Source organism: Phyllobates terribilis, unplaced genomic scaffold, assembly GCF_046119375.1.
Source record: "Phyllobates terribilis strain yellow unplaced genomic scaffold, ASM4611937v1 Scaffold_7__3_contigs__length_470593459, whole genome shotgun sequence".
In the NCBI taxonomy this organism is placed as follows: Eukaryota; Metazoa; Chordata; class Amphibia; order Anura; family Dendrobatidae; genus Phyllobates; species Phyllobates terribilis.
The window spans coordinates 197,785,530-197,802,137 of NW_027362767.1; positions in this window are offsets into that span (position 1 = coordinate 197,785,530).

Consider the following 16,608-nt stretch of genomic DNA (forward strand, 5'->3'; position numbering starts at 1 on the left):
AATTTTTATCTGCATCTACCTCTGAAAAAATATTTGGGCTTCTAGCTGTGTGTGGGACTTGTTCTATTAGTCCATCTATACTGACCTCCATCAGGTTGCAAATTAAAAATAATTTTTATCTGCATCTAGCTCTGAAAAAATATTTGGCCTTCTAGCAGTGTGTGGGACTTCCTCTATTAGTCCATCTATACTGACCTCCATCAGGTTGCAAATTAAAAATAATTTTTATCTGCATCTAGCTCTGAAAAAATATTTGGCCTTCTAGCAGTGTGTGGGACTTTCTCTATTAGTCCATCTATACTGACCTCCATCAGGTTGCAAATTAAAAATAATTTTTTTCTGCATCTACCTCTGAAAAAATATTGGGCTTCTAGCTGTGTGTGGGACTTGTTCTATTAATCCATCTATACAGACCTCCATCAGGTTGCATACTGAATATAATTTTTATCTGCATCTACCTCTGAAAAAATATTTGGGCTTCTAGCTGTGTGTGGGACTTGTTCTATTAGTCCATCTATACTGACCTCCATCAGGTTGCAAACTGAATATAATTTTTTTCTGCATCTAGCTCTGAAAAAATATTTGGCCTTCTAGCAGTGTGTGGGACTTTCTCTATTAGTCCATCTATACTGACCTCCATCAGGTTGCAAATTAAAAATAATTTTTATCTGCATCTAGCTCTGAAAAAATATTTGGCCTTCTAGCAGTGTGTGGGACTTTCTCTATTAGTCCATCTATACTGACCTCCATCAGGTTGCAAATTAAAAATAATTTTTATCTGCATCTACCTCTGAAAAAATATTTGGGCTTCTAGCTGTGTGTGGGACTTGTTCTATTAGTCCATCTATACTGACCTCCATCAGGTTGCAAACTGAATATAATTTTTTTCTGCATCTAGCTCTGAAAAAATATTTGGCCTTCTAGCAGTGTGTGGGACTTTCTCTATTAGTCCATCTATACTGACCTCCATCAGGTTCCAAATTAAAAATAATTTTTTTTCTGCATCTACCTCTGAAAAAATATTGGGCTTCTAGCTGTGTGTGGGACTTGTTCTATTAATCCATCTATACAGACCTCCATCAGGTTGCAAACTGAATATAATTTTTTTCTGCATCTAGCTCTGAAAAAATATTTGGCCTTCTAGCAGTGTGTGGGACTTGTTCTATTAGTCCACCTATACTGACCTCCATCAGGTTGCAAATTCAAAATAATTTTTTTCTGCATCTAGCTCTGAAAAAATATTTGGCCTTCTAGCAGTGTGTGGGACTTGTTCTATTAGTCCATCTATACTGACCTCCATCAGGTTGCAAACTGAATATATTTTTTTTCTGCATCTACCTCTGAATAAATATTTGGTCTTCTAGCTGTGTGTGGGACTTGTTCTATTAGTCCATCTATACTGACCTCCATCAGGTTGCAAATCGAATATAATTTTTTTCTGCATCTAACCCAGCCAATAGTTTTGGCCTAATACCACAGTTTGGCCACTCAGCTCTGCTCGGTTCCCATCCATTGTTTTTTTGTGCAAACAACTCCAGAGTTGTGAATTAGTTAACCACCAAAATGAGTGGAAAAAAGGCCTGCTGCTGGTGGAAAGGGGAATAGGCGTGTTGGGAAGGGGAAAAAAGGTTGTGTTCGTGGGGTAGGTGTTAAAGCAACAGTAACATCTGCAGAAGAAAGACCATCTTCCAGCCAAACTAAAATGTCTACTTCTTTTAGCGGACAATGTGATAAGATCCCTTTCTTACGGCCACGCCAATCGCTACAAATTCCAGATGAGGCACGAAAACAGCAGGTGCTTCAACGGATATCAAGTGCTCCTTTAAGTGGGCTCTCCTCCACATCAACTTCAACATCACAAATACTCCAGTCCTCAAAGGTGTCACCCCAATCGCACTTGCTTCCTCACAGCTCCCAAATCTCCAGCTGCCCGTCTGAGTATGAGGTAGAACAGATGGTTGAGTCTGCAGAGCTGTTTACTCATACTATAGCCTGGGAATCAGAGGTCGACTCCAGCGCTTCTGTGAATCCAGACGAGGAAATGATCTGCACTGATGCCCAGAATCTTTATGAGTCGGATCCAGGACCAGATGCAGAAGGTTCTGACCATAATGTAGACCCTCATTCCCAAACTGTAACTCCTGTTGGTGGAGACAATGAGGAAGACGATGATGAGACTCAAATACCTGATTGGAGCGACAACTTTAGTTTTTTGTCAGGGCAGGAACAGGTTGGCTCTGAGGACGACGGGTGTGATAACGCACAGGGTGATGATGATGAGGTTGGAGATCCCACTTACTGTCAACCCACAGTCAGGCAAGAGATGAGGTCAGCAGAGGAGGTGGAGGAAGATGCTAGTGACGACGAGGTCAGGTTGCGCCTTCCTGGACAGAGACGTAGTACTGGAAGCACGTCAACAACTGCATCCTCAAACACAACTCTGCCTCTCACCACAAGTCGTGGTGGCTCTTCAGGTCGCATGAGTGCTAAGCCTTGCATAGCCTGGGCATTTTTTCAGATCGATAAAGATGACCCAACTCGTGTTATCTGTAACATTTGTCAGCAAAAGCTAAGTAGAGGCCAAAATATACATAGTTTGAGTACGTCATGCATGAACCGGCACATGGACATGAAGCATAAGTTGCAGTGGGAAGCTCAGTGTGCTACAATGCGGCCTAGCCGGCCGGGCCAACCACCGTCTGCCATATCTTGTGCATCCACGGCCTCTTCATCCTCTGTGACTGGGGGGACAGCAGTCACACCTGTTTTGGGGCGCAGACCTGCCACCTCTTTACCCGCAACAGCCAGCGTGATTGGCAGGTCATCATTTTCTTTGGAGGTGGTAACACCAGCTGGTGTTGAGCGCTGTCCGACATCGATAGCACCACCTTTGGATCAAGGCAACCTAACATGTCCGCCTGCATCTTCCTCACAGACCGGCAGTTTGCCGGGGACACCCTTATCAACCCCGTCTAAGCACAATAGCCAGCCCTCGGTCCCTCAGATGTGGACAAGTAAAAGACCATTTCCTCCTAGCCATGAGAAAGCTAAGAGGTTGAATTTCACCATCTGCAAGCTCTTGGCTACAGAAATGCTGCCTTTCCGCCTGGTGGACACAGAGGATTTTCGAGACCTTATGTCCGTCGCAGTGCCCCAGTACCAGATGCCCAGTCGGCACTACTTCTCAAAGAAAGGTGTGCCTGCACTCCACCAGCATGTCGCACACAACATCACCGCTTCTTTGAGAAACTCTGTGTGTGACAGGGTGCATTTCACCACAGACACTTGGACGAGTAGGCATGGACAGGGGCGTTACATGTCGCTGACTGGGCACTGGGTAACTATGGTGACAGCAGGACAAGGGGCTGCTGTCCAAGTCTTGCCGTCCCCACGAGTTGTGCGTCAATCCTCTTTATGTCAAAGTTCCTCCACTGCTTCTGCCTCCTCAACCTCCTCTCGGTCTTCCACCTGCACCCAAAGCCAGTCTGGTCATGCCACAAGCTTTCTAACTGCGCAGAAGGGATCCTGCACACCTCCTTACTATGCTGGCAGTAGGGCTCAACGTCATCAGGCGGTTTTTACTTTGAAATGTCTGGGAAATGTGAGTCACACAGCTGAGGAGTTGTGGTCAGCTCTGGAGAACCAATTTCATGAATGGTTGTCTCCACTGGACCTGAAACCAGGGAAGGCCGTGTGCGACAATGCTGCAAACCTGGGTGCGGCCCTTCGCCGGGGCAATGTCACACACGTGCCTTGTATGGCTCACGTGTTGAACCTGGTTGTCCAGCAATTTTTAGCCCACTATCCCAGACTAGATGGCCTTCTGCAGAGGGCACGGTCGCTGTGTGCTCACTTCCGCCGTTCGCATCCCGCAGCTCAGCGACTTACATCTCTACAGAAGTCGATGGGCCTGCCACTTCACCGGCTAAAATGCGATGTGCCTACCCGGTGGAATTCAACTCTGCACATGTTGCAGCGACTATGGCAGCACCGACAAGCCGTAGTGCAATACGTTCTGACGTATAGCCTGGGCCAACGAGATCCAGAGGTGGGGCAAATCACGCTGGAGGAGTGGTCTCAGATCAGGGACCTATGCACCCTTCTGCACAGTTTTGAAATGGCGACGAAGATGTTTAGTGCTGACGATGCCATTATCAGCATGACTATTCCGGTGATTTACATGCTGGAGCACATGTTAAACAGAATTCGGAGTCAGGTGGTGGCACAAGAGGAGGTGGAGGAAGTAGAGGAGGAGGAGTTGTATGCGGAAGGGCTAACATCTGCAAGGTCCAGACGGTCGGCAGCACCAAGGCGGCAGGCATGAGAGGGTGGGGGAGATGGTTTTACCAGGGCACATGGTAGCAGCCAAACTAGTGAGGAAGGTGCAGGAGCCCAGGAAGAAGTGGAGGACGAACTGATGGGAGACTCATCAGATGAGGGAGACCTTGATCACATTTCTGTTGTGCGAGGTTGGGGGGAGAGGACAGAGGAAGGAAGCATGATTGTTACCTCGCCACCAACACAACAGGGACTTGGTGCTCCTGGATGCGCAACACACATGAGTGCCTTCTTGCTGCACTACCTGCAACATGACCCTCGAATTGTGAGAATTAGAAATAATCCTGACTACTGGGTTGCCACACTGTTAGATCCCCGGTACAAAAGTAAATTTGCCGAAATTATTCCTGCCATAGAAAGGGATGCACGCATGCAGGAGTATCAGCAGAGACTGTTGCAGAAACTTACATGTGCTTTTCCACAAAACACCAGTGGTGCACGTAGTGAATCTCACAGTTCCAACTTGCCAACCGTGGGACCGTCAAGTGTTCAGCACTCAAACCGTAACAGAACCACAGTATCTGCTGGTAACATTAATTTTGCGGAATCATTTCACCACTTTTTTAGTCCATCCTTTGCAAGGCCACAGGAGACAAGAAGTCTGACACATAGTCAACGCCTAGAGACGATGGTACAGGAGTATCTCCAAGTAAACATTGAAGCCATGACTGTGTCACTGGACCCTTGCTCTTTTTGGGCTTCCAATCTGGATAAATGGCCGGAGCTAGCCACTTACGACTTGGAGATCTTGTCATGCCCCGCAGCCAGCGTTCTGTCTGAACGTGTGTTCAGCGCTGCTGGTGGTGTGCTGACAGATAAGCGCACGCGGCTCTCCACTGATAATGTAGACAGACTCACGTTCATAAAGATGAACAAATCATGGATCCGAAACGACTTTTCTACCCCTGTGTCATCCTGGGGAGAGTAAAAGCTTGATGATTGGTTAAAATCACCCTACCAACCGTTTTAAGCTTTCAAATTACTAATCATGTTTATCTGTATCTTGGCTGGAAAATAATTTGGGCTTTGTAGCAGTGTGCAGCACTGATTCTATTAGGCCATCTATAATAAGCTCCACCAGATTTAAAATTACTAATCATGTTTATCTGTATCTTGGCTGGAAAATAATTTGGGCTTTGTAGCAGTGTGCAGCACTGATCCTATTAGGCCATATATACTAAGCTCCACCAGATTTAAAATTAATAATAATTTTTAGCTGCATCTAGCCCGGAAAATAATTTTGGGGCTCCGAGATGCGCAAGACACATAAGTGCCTTCTTGCTGCACTACCTGCAACATGACCCTCATATTGTCAGAATTCAAAGTAATCATGACTACTGGGTTGCCACACTCTTAGATCCCCCAAACTTTTCGATCAACCTTTTCATTTTAATAAAGACCAAAAAAATTGTCATTTTTGAAATTATAAGCATTAGCAGGTTATTAGAAACTGAAATCAAACAGTTTTCAACTCAAAACTTTATTCTAGGTGATGTTACATTTTCACATAGGACCCCTTGTTCGAAAGGAGCTTCTGAACTCTCTCGTCCATTGAATTTGTCAGGTTTTGGATGGTTTCTGCTTCAATTGTTTTGCATGAGGACAGAATACCCTCCCAGAGCTGTTGCTTAGATGTGAACTGCCTCCCGCCATCATAGACACTCCTTTTGATGATGCTCCAGAGGTTCTGAATGGGGTAGAGGTCAGGGGAGCATGGGGGTCACACCATAAGTTTGTCCCCTTTTATGCCCATATCAGCCAGAGATGCAGATGTTTTATGTGCAGCATGAGATGGTGCATTATCATGCAAAAAAATGATCTTGCTGTGAAATACACGGTTCTTCTTCTTGAACCATGGCAGGAAGTGCTGTTTGAGAAAATCCACATACATTATGGAGTTCATCTTTAGCGCCTTCAGGGATCCTAAAGGGGCCGACAATCTCTCTCCCCATGATTCCAGCCCAAAACATTACTCCACCTCCTCCTTGTTGGCGCTGTAGCCGTGTTTGCGTGGGGTGTCCATCAACCAGCCATCCTCCACTCCATCCATCTGGACCATCGAGCGCTGCACGGCACTCATCCGTGAACAAAACAGTTTTGAAATCAGTCTTCATGTAATGTTTAGCCCACTGGAGCCGTTTCTGCTTGTGTGAAGTGGATAGAGGAGGTCGACAGGATGGCGTATGCACAGCTGCAAACCTCTGAAGGACCCTGCATCTTGTTGTTCGGGGGACGTTGGAGGCACCAGCAGCTTCAAAAACTTGTCTGCTGCTATGACAAGCCTTTTTTGCCGCTGCTCTTTTAACCTGACGTAATTGCCTGTAGGAAAGAGTCCTCAATTTGCCCTTATCAGAACGCACACGTGTGTACTGTGAATCAGCTACATACTTCTTGATTGCCAAGACACTTCATCCTGATCATCGCACAATGTTGATTGTAGTCATGCCTTGACCTAAACACTCCACAATTTGTTGCTTCTCAGCAGCCGACACATCCTTTTTCTTTCCTATTTTGGCAGAAAATGTAGGCTGCTTAATAATGTGAGACAGCCTTCTTAAGTAGTCTTGCCTTTCATTGGACACACCTGCCAAACTAATTAGCACAGGTGTCTGCAATTGCTTACAGTGATATAAAGAGCCCTGACACACATCACCATCAATGAGTTTAACTGACAAACAAACAAATTCTTACCTTATCACTCCTAAACACTTTTTGCATAATAATTTGGAACACAGTGTACATGTGCTTTTCCACAAAACACCAGTGGTTCACGTAGTGAATCTTACAGTTCTAACTTGCCAACCGTGGTCTGTATGGAGTTGTTCAATAAAGGGCCCAAAATTAAGATAACATAGATGGGAGAAGTCTCTATGAATAGGAATTCCTAATTATTTGATACCCTGTGAGGGCCAGGCAAAGGGAAAGTTGGACTGGATGGAATCCTATATGGATTTGGGGAGGGAGACATCGAGGGCCTCAGACTTCGCTGCATTGATTTTAAAATTTGACCATGTAACAAAGTGATCTATTTCAGCCATAACAGCATGGATGGATATATGTGATTGAGTGATATATACTAGGACATCATCAGCAAATAGAGAGCACTTGTACTCGGTGCCTCCCACCTCAATCCACCTAATATTGGGGTTATGGCGAATTGATGAGAGCAGGTGCTCCGTCACTAGGATGTATAAGAGAGGGGACAGAGGACATCCCTGCCTTGTCCCATTGGTGATTGTGAAAGGTGATGAAAATGTTCTGATGCACCCCCTGGGCCTTGGGACACCCGGAGCCGGACCCTTTTTGGTGGATGCTGGTGGTTGTAGTCTTCGTGGCGGCGACCCGGTTCCGTGGCTCAGGGTGGTCAAACCAGTGGCGGAACTATTTATGTGGTTTTGATGTTTAAATGTCCGACTACGCCACCCGTGGATTGCGGTCAGAGTGAACCGCCGCTGCAGGGCAGACCGCTGAGGCTGGTGTTGTGGGTGCAGCAGAGCGTAGCATAACTCCCCACGGGAGGAGTATAGCCTCAGGGCAGTGTATGCGGAGGATGGGGATGATGGTGCAGGGCAGCAGCAGTAACGACACGGAGTCAGTGATGCAGTCCAGGGCCTTTACTCACAGTTCTTATTATCCAGACCACGTCTGCAGGTAACGGCTGCCCACGTCGTACTGTGCTCACCAGGTGAGGGGCTCAGACAACTCCCAGATAACTTTGGAGCGCTTCACAGGATCCCCTTTGTGTGTCCTTTGTTTGGCCTTTCTTACCAACCCTTCTGTCCGGCTGCCTCGGGCCTCCTCTTGGTAAACTTGGCGCCAGTTTCCTTGACCCTATGTGGTGCCTTCCTAGCGGGTGTAGCGAGGGTCTGCGCCACATAAAATGTCACAGCCTCCGGTTTCTAGCTGAGGGTCGTTTCCTGCCTCCACTAGTTTTGGGGACCGGTCTACCCCTTTGGCCTGACCCCTCCACGCAGGTGGATTCGGGCGTGCGGTGGCGACTCGCCCGTCCGCACCCCTGGGATCCCTTCATTCCTCGTTCCTGGAGCCTTCTCCGCTCCTCTTCCTTCCTTCTCCCTCTTCCAGGCCTGGGCCTCTGTTACTAGGCCCGCCTCCGGAGCAGAGCTCATGCAGAGCCCCTGCTCCCTGCCACTTCTGCTCAGACTTCTCTGCACTGAACTAAGATGGTGCCCACCTTTTATACTCCCTTCTCAATGCACCCAGGAACTGCTTCCTCCCTGCTCCTGCACTACAGGGTTCCCCTTCCTCAGTGTTCCCTCCCCCCACTCCAGCCAGGGACAGGGACTGTCGTGCCCATCTCAGAGGCATATTGGTCGCCCTGCCCCACGGCAATATGGTGTAATGCATGCAGGTGTCGGGTCCTGATCCACACTCCATCCTTACCTGAGAGTGAGATATCACACCTCTGGGTGAGGTGCAATACCTCTGTAGCAACCGAGCCCTCAGGGTGCTACAGCTCCATTTATCTTCAGCCTAGGTGACGTATTGTGATACAGGGCCGTGATTTTGGCTATAAAAGGGTCCCCTAGACCCCTACCCCAAGCTTTTTAAGAGAATCATATATGGCGTGCCAGGAGACTCTATGGAATGCTTTCTCAGCATCCAACGAGAGTATCTAATTACAAATTTTTAACTGCATCTAGCCCAGGAAATACTTTGTGCCTAGTAGCAGTGTCTGCTAGTCAGCGGATTATCCCGGCTGTTAAGCAAGCTACACCACCTGTAGTTTGGACACTTAATTTTTTCAAAGGAAATGCTTCGGGACCACGGGATACTCAGTGAAGAGCATCAGGAGGCACCCCAAGGCATAGGGGCTGGGACTGGCAGTAGGATGCCTTGCCATGGACAGCCGAGCTCGATCCTTATAAAAGCTTTTTAACTGCAGCAGCTTTAGTGGACGCTACTGGAGCTGGAATTACGCGGCTGCTGGCATGAGACTTGCCCTCCAATAGATCCTTGTAAATGGATTTAAAGTGTATTCATTCAAATTAGAGAGACAATTTAAATTAAAAAGCTTAGAGCTGCCTCCACCACAGGGGGGCTCGCTCGACCCACCAGCGGACAGGCACCAGTATTGGGAGAGGGGGGCTGGCCATCAGGGTTCACCACGGCTCTGGCACAAACCCGGCGACATGGAGGTGGCACGGGCAGGAGCGGACTGAACGTGTCGGCTTCTCACTTTTTGGATTTTAGAAGGGCATGACATGCCTATATCTGTGTCTCCCCCTCCTTTTACTCCTCCACCTCTTTTCTTTTCGCATGACTATATGTACTTGTCACTTTTCCATGTGTTAGTTGTGTCTTCTGAGCAGTTTGTCAGCTTTTGGACACCTTTGAAGGTGTTTTCTATGTGTTTCTATGTGTTTTTGTTTGCCTGCCATTGGTTTTAACGGTGTTCGAAGGTGTTCGACGAACAGTTCGGCGAACACACGGGTGTTCGACGAACCGAACCGAACTCGAACACTACGGGGGTGGCTCAACACTATTGGCCAGCACTGTAGGTATTCAGCTGGGCGCTGATATTAGTAGCCTGGGAAGCTCCTTGGGTATTGCCCCCTTCCCAGGCTTCAAACATCTGCCCCAGGCGTCTGCTTAACCTCTGCTAGAGACTAAAATTACGGGGAACCCCACGCCAATTTTTTTATTAATAAATCCTTTATTTTAACACTAAATAGCAAGTATAGTAACCAACACTGTCACTGTACTTATTATATATGTGACTGACATGTTTCTATCTATCTAATCTATGTGTGATGCTCTATTCTTTCTGTTCTAAATTGTCGGGTACCGGTGTATGCCGCTGCTGAATTGCCGGCTTTTCATGCTTCACTGTGAGCACTGTTTCCATTGATTTGGGCAATCACTGTAATGCCACAACCACCATAGCTGTGACATTACAGTGAGTGGCAGACAATCCCTGCATGATTGGTGCTCTAAAGAGCGCCAAACATGCAGGACGGGGACCCGAGGTCCCGCCCGAGCATCTCGAAAGTACTCGGCGAGCTCCGAGCATCTCGAGTACTGAGATGCTCGGGCGAGTACCGAGCAGTGGCGAGCATGCTCGCTCATCACTAGTTAACAGTTCCTTTTTTTATAACCTCTCCTTTTGTCATGGGTGTATGACAGACAGTCGGTTTATGTTTGGCATTACAGACATCTTAGATGAGAGGCTGTCTCTAGGACCTAACGGCTACCTCCCTCTGGCTAATTAGCTCTCTGGCATGGGTGTATAAATACCTGGTGTGTCTGAGAGGGACGTGCTGGCTATATTCATTACTGCTTGTGGCTTTAGCAAGAGCAGTGTGTCGTCCTCTCTGGAGCTTGAGGCCATGTGCGCATTTGGAGTAGTCTAAAGCTAAGCAATTCCCCCCTGTTTGTCTTCCCTTGTTGTCTATAGAGTTTAGTGGAGACCGACTAGTGCTCATCTTCTCCCATCCCTAGCCTTAGCCATACGCCAGGGAAAGTCAGGGCAAGGCACGTGTCGGCGATTGGCAAGGAGCCAATATAGAAACGTTATTTGAGACAGGGTGATACTAGACCAGACTAGGAGGTCTCCACTTCCCCCTTTCCCTAGAGTCTGGGCACCCTTTCCCTCTTCCCTCTGTGTTGCACTAAATATTTCCACACCTGGAGTGACACCTTATCAGGGAACCACAATCAGGACTCTCTCCGTTCCCTCAGACACACACACCCTGAGCTTCCTGCTTCCTGATTCTTCATCTCCTCATCTTCATCTTCTCCATCACCAAAGCAACCTGAGCAGGGGGGGAGGCGACTAGACCAAAACCAGAAATCCCAGAGGGGAGCATGGCTTCTTAAAGTCACAGTGCATTTAATGTCCAGTAAGGGCTGGTCCCCTACACTTGCTTATCACTTCTCATTAGACCCAGCGAGGGAGCGCACTGTCACTGTGCATTCAAAGTAATACAGCACTGTGAGGAGCATGCGCCAGAATTGTCACCCTACTGATGGTCAGTAGAGAAGGGATTAACCCAGCCCCTAAAATGGACGTAGTTGATGATGCTTCTTTTAGTGTGGGGAAAGCAGCACCCAGGTATGTTTTTCTCTTAAATGCTCCTATGTCTGAGATAAAATATAGTTTGAAGAGCCATATGGGAATTATAGGGAGTGACGAGACGTATCCAATGACCACCTAGCTGGCTTTTGCCTGTGTCATCATAGTTGATTGACAAAGCTCTCCCATGTGTGTAGATCAGGAGAAATTCATCATTCAACTATTTTTTCTCTTAAATGCATGGCAATCGTGCAGCCTGTATACTGTATATTGACTGACAGGTTCGATTTAAGACAATACAAACACAAATTCAAATTCATTCTAAATGTTTCTTTATTGTCAAATCATGATATTTACATTCTGAGATGTACAGGTTTACAACATTTTATCTACTGTTCAAGAAGCACAACGTAAACTCGTTATTTAAAGTTTTGAGGCATAAAAAATGCAAGTTACACTACAAAAACAACATATAAGAACCAAGAACAGTGCACTAGCACAAAGTTATTAGAGGATGAATGTGTTAGGGGTGATAGAAGGCATTCGTATTAGTAAGGACAATTAATGAAAAAAGTCTTTTTCTTCATACAAAGGTGGACCACAATGGTCCACCTTACTTCCTCTGATGAGTTTTGCATGCCCTCTTATGCATAGCCTGTTACAGTTTTGAGAACCTGGAACCCCCAGATAAAAATAAAATGAGTAATAATCAATCTATAGCAAAATATTTATTGTTAAAAGAAAGGGATTGTTAAAAGAAATCCCCAATTTGTAATCACAGCACATGTGTAAACAATTTATTTTGTTATTTTTAAGAACCTTACACTTTGGCATGATTTTTTACGAAAACATGACATGGACAAGTAAATTAACACTGTAAAAACATAGGAAACCTTTGCTTAGTGTCTAATTACTTACTAGAGCTACCCAGCAGCAGAACAACCATTTAAAACATTTATGGTCCTCAAGCTCCAATTATTTCAGAAGAGATGTGTAGCAATATCACACAGGTGTGGTACTGTGGTGTTTTTTTTGGTTTTTTTTTAAGTTACTTTTTTCCAATCTTGTACAACCCTTTAAAACACTGAAATGCTAAAGGGGGGTTTACTATTCATCATATTTTGTAAGCAGACTTCTAACAGAAGGAATGATACACTGAGCTATGCTGTAGTCATAAAGAGTACTGAGAGACCGTAAGAAAGGCAAAACAGGCACTTTAAAGAGCGATTGCACGTTTTGAAAACTTTTGACATGTCACAGTTCAGTTTTGGGTCTAGATGATGAAGGGCAGAACTGCTGAGCTGAGCCCTGACCTCTTCTGTGATGAGCTCAATAAAATGTCTGTTGAGATCGTCTGAAAGGAACCTTTCAGGTCGGATAACGCTATTAACCTGCAGATTATCATGATTATAGCGCCATTTATTCCAGATATAACACTAATATAGCTTTAGTAAGGTGCCCGGCCACTGTAGTGAAAGTGCAGCACTTTGGAGAAAATTAACTTTATTTCTCCCAGGAGTCCCCAGCTTTCAGTCATGCAGGCAGGCCAATGCATTTACAGTACATCAGATTTTGACTGACAGCCGGGTCAGCAGTGCATCAATGCAGAGCCGGCTGTCAAAGTCACGGACATGCTTACAGCCACTACTCATAATGCTGTGACTGACCCTGTACTGGCATGCCTGTATGACTGAAAGCCGGCAGCTTTCAGAAATCTCATGCATGCGCTTGTTTTTATTTTCCTGACTGAATTGGAAAACTGTTAGGATTTTAAAAACTGTAGCATGTCAATTCTTTCAGCGTTTTTGCAACATTTTTTTACCAATAGAAAGCAATAAGTGCAAAAAAGCAGCAAAAAACGTTGCCATCAGTTTTTGCAGCGTTTTTTAGTGAAGAAAACCCAGGAACAGCAGGATGTGAAACCCAATTATTTTTGTGATTTTCCACAATGTCTTGGTTTCCTCACATGAGCCTAGATGTTAGTATTAGTACAGTTTACTTAAAATAGTGATGTGTGTGAAATTGAACAATGCCAACCAATATTTGAAAGTGAACAATGCTCAACCACCACAGTGCCCTATCAACTGTGTGAAAGTAAACAATGCCTAAACAAATCAATGCCCTACCAATGTATGAAAGTGAACAATGCCTGACCACCTCAATGCCCTATCAATGTGTGAAAGTAAACAATGCCTGACCAACTCAATGCCCTACCAGTGTGAGAAAGTAAACAATGCCTGACCAACTCAAGGCCCTACCAAGGTTTTAGGTAAACAATGCCAGACCATTTCAACTCCCCTTGCTGTTTTTACATTTGCATGTATTTTTTCATAAACTCATATGAACTTTTTTGTTCAGAATAGTCACTATTTTTTCAGACATAAAAAACTTTTTAAACTAATTATTTGATCAAATTTCTTTTTTTAACAAAAATGTTTTATAGTGCCACACATGTCTTGCATTGGTGACCTAACACCTTGCTAAGCTGAACTTTGGATCCTGAAAAAAATTGCAAAAAAAAAAGACCCAGCAAAAAACACATCAAGAAAAGCAGCAACAAAGTCAGCAAAACCTGCATTTTGTCTGCTGCTTCACTGCCAAGAGATCAGGTTTTGGCTGCAGAAAATAAAGCAGCAAAAAAGCAATATGTGAATATAGCTTTATAGCACTATTAACCTGCATTAATGGCGTTCCCTTTAACTCTTGGAAGAGAGCAGTGCTTGGCTGAATGTTTTTGACCTTCTGTTTTAGCGATCGTTGGGGGTCTTAGCACAAAATACCCAACCGATCAAAATTTCCGACATTCCTTTATGACACGTCAAAAGTTTTCTAAAATTGCAGTTAGTCTTTAACACTTTTCATAACACAAACTAAACCTGTTACAAAGAAAATGTGTCCTGTGCTAAGGTCAATAAAGAAAATGGCCATAATCGTGCGTACTGCGAAAAGTCCCAAAACTGTTAAATGTCAACCCAAAACCCTTCTGATGCTATAATAATGCAGAACTATAATTTAGTCAGCACCTGAGTAGTACATAGGTTCCATTTTGCTGTTAGTAATCTTATTTAACCTCTGCTGTAGTTTTGCGTATCTATGTTTAGGCAACTCATCCTTCTTGCTACTGAAATACAGAATTTTGCACAACTAAAATAAAGGATCCCTTGTGGATCCTATGATAAACTTGACAGATTTAGTTGCCTCTCTTTGTGAAAGATTATCTTTCCCCAAAGATGTTACCAGGTTAATTGCCCAGTTGTTTTTTAAAACGCTTGCTTTACTTCATAAGCACAGAGCCATTTGTTGCATTGTGACATGGCAGCAAGGGCACGTTAAGCCCAGGAATCCATGGGGTCAGCCCTGGGACCTCCCTGAGGTTGGAACTTGGGATTCTTGCAGAATCTTCTGTCCCTAATAAGTGAAAATGCCCACCCACCCTGCATATTGTAAATTGTCCTGTTCTATCACAGCAATTTTATTTGACGTGATTGAATTTATTGTTCCTTTTGGGAGTGTAAACTATGTTATGTTATGAGTTTTTGGCTAAAATCTAATTCTTTTAATATTCTAGTAAGTTGTTTCTTTATTTTTTACATTTATTTGACCTTTAAAAAACAAAAAACTTTAACCATTTAAATCTAATGTTTTTTTTATTTGGTTATTTATAAGGTTTATATTTTTCTCTTTGTCTCTTTAAGAAATGCCATTTTTAAAAAGAAGCTAGCTGATTGTCAGGGGAAAATGCATTACCCTACATACTGGCCATTCCAATCAATGGTCACCCATGCAATGCATGTACACATCGACCACAGTGGGAGCTGCTTTTTTGGTTAGCTATTCTGCCTCATAAACAGGTCTCCCATGGGGGATCCCATTCTGATGTCTCTATTGCCCTTGTGGGTAATATGGTCAGAGGTGGTCTTTGTGAAGGAGCCTATTTAAGCAGGGTAAGAGTAATTCCTCCATTGTTAACAGTGTATTATCTGCTCAAGTCGTTTCTGACTGTTTCGGCCTTATTCACACAGTGTAGGTTTTGCATGCGTTTAATGTAGGCAAACAGGTAATGAATTCTAAAAGAAAGACTTTGATTTACTATGATGGAAAAAATGAAATACAGTATATATTAATCTCTAAAGTGCTTTTTGGAATAAGTATAGAAGACTCAAACCAAATGCAGGGAGCATGGCAGTATCAGGATTTACAGTAATATGGTCACAAAGAGTATCAGATTAGAAAAACAAGGCTGCATTCTTCCAAAAACTGCGGCACTCCTTGACCCATGAGATTTGGGGGCTGAAAGAGCTGATCATTGCTAAAACCAAGTGGCAGATGTGCTCAGCGAAGGAGCGTGCCCCTTCTGATCACCTCTGCTCCTTTCTCCTTGGAGAGCCCAGCGTCAGGTGTACATAGAGATTCCATACACTTTCTATGGATCTGGACTCTGCTTTGTTAGTTTTTCAGATCACAGCTTTAATTTTGTAACCTGCATGCAGAAAATAACAACCAAAAATTCTATAGTTTTTTCATGGTCAATCACTCTTAGGTCCTTGTTCACAATGAGTTTCTGCAGTGTGTCTGGGTTTCATCATCAAAAAACAGCGATTCATACAAACCCCAAATGGGGTCATAGACTGCCAAGACACGATGTTCCGAAAAACTCCATTTGTGCATTTTTTTCTAAAAGTTTGTTCAGGTGGGAACAGAAAAGTGGTCTGCTATATTTCTGTGCCCATCTTAACAAAGGTAACATCAGAAATGGAATAAAGGGATAATTCTGTGCTGGCAGTATTAATGATGGAAGAAGAGGATGGTATTCAGGAATGTGGTTTATTAGTCAACACATTTCAAAGTTCCAAACGTCTTCATCAGGACAAACCAAAGTGTACCAATGAAAAAGTTTAGAACTTCGAAACGCGTTGACTAATAAACTGCATTCTTGGATATCGTCCTCTTCTTCTATCATTAATACCAGCAGCACAGAATTAACCCTTTATTCCATTTCTGACGTTATCTTAGCTATGGATCTGCAGCAGCCTTGAGCTTTTATAGTGGTCGTGGTCACACAGCCACACCGGGTGAATACCATTGCATTTGGTCTCCCCCCTTTTGTTACTTGGATAAGACCCTAGTGGTCACAGAACCACATCAGGTGAGTACCATTGCTTTCAGTCTCCTCCCTTTTGTTACTCGGATAAGACCCTAGTGGTCACAGAACCACATCAGGTGAGTACCATTGCTTT